The following is a 1,014-nucleotide window of genomic DNA, read 5'->3' as shown; positions in this document are numbered from 1 at the left end:
CTCAGTTTGTCTCTCTCTGGTCAAATTTTAAAAATTAATAAATAATAAAATAATAACAAAGTTAAATACATTTTTAAAAATTATTATGCTGTGTTAATATTCATACAATACTTGTCATCTTTTTATTTTTGAGAGGTTTTTGCTATAGGGCGCATGCACTCTCCAGAAAGACAGAGATAGAGAGACAGAAAGCGAGAAATCACTCCCCAGAGGGGATGGCCACGCTGCAATCCCTTCTCCTCCATTCTTCTCTCAGGATCTTGGGCATGCACATACACGCACCCAGCGTGAGTTTAAGCCACTGGGTCCGGTACTCAAACCGTGATCAACTACATGGGAGTCCAGCGACATAGCCATTACGCCAACTGCTGGTCCCTACTCTGGATATCTTTTAGTAATTAGTTCCGTTTAAAAGTATTTACTGGAGCAGGCAGGTGGCGGCATGGTGGTTAAGGGCGCTGGAGTACATGTCTGACCTGGGTTTGGGTCCCAGACCTGGGATTTGCTTTCTCACTCCCTCCCCCCATCCTGTCCATCTCTGGTCAAATAAAAATAACTAAAAGTTTTTTAAAGAGTAATTCTTTTTGGGGAGGAGAGGCTTTTGCTATAGGGTGCGTGCACTCGCCAGACAGACAAGAGACAGAGAGAGACAGAAAGCGAGAAATCAGCCCCTCAGGGGGGTATGGCCACGCTCCAATCTCTTCTCTTCCAGTCTCCTCTCAGATCTTGAGGACTCACGCACACTCACCCGGCGTGAGTTTTTAAGCCACCGGGTCCGGGACTCGAACTGCAGGTTACAACATGGGAGTCCAGCGACATAGCCATTGTGCTAACTGCTGGTCCCTTAAAAAAAATAATTCTTAAAAGAAAGTGTTTACTGATCACCTGTTACAGGCTGTTAATTTATGCGGATAGGCGGTTTGGAAGGCGGCGTGGGGAGGGGAGAGGGCGGGGCTTCATGGTCCCGGCCCACGACAGCAACACCCAATCAGTTGCATGGAAGAGGCAGCCGAC

The 1,014-nt window shown here is 46.9% G+C and overlaps 1 protein-coding gene across 1 annotated transcript in view; it reads right to left on the bottom strand.

Annotated features, from left to right (window-relative positions):
• Positions 1–998, bottom strand: part of ZBTB3 (zinc finger and BTB domain containing 3) — a 5,562-nt gene extending 4,564 nt beyond the window's left edge. Inside the window, 1 exon segment of the mRNA XM_014590931.2 lies at positions 886–998. The gene's annotated coding sequence lies outside the window, so the exon portion shown is untranslated.
• Positions 999–1,014: the final 16 nt, after the last annotated feature.

The sequence above is a fragment of the Tupaia chinensis genome, unplaced genomic scaffold (assembly GCF_000334495.1).
Source record: "Tupaia chinensis unplaced genomic scaffold, TupChi_1.0 Scaffold000502_1, whole genome shotgun sequence".
NCBI lineage: Eukaryota > Metazoa > Chordata > Mammalia > Scandentia > Tupaiidae > Tupaia > Tupaia belangeri.
Note: the sequence above shows the minus strand (reverse complement) of the source record. Positions and strands in the feature narration are given on the sequence as shown.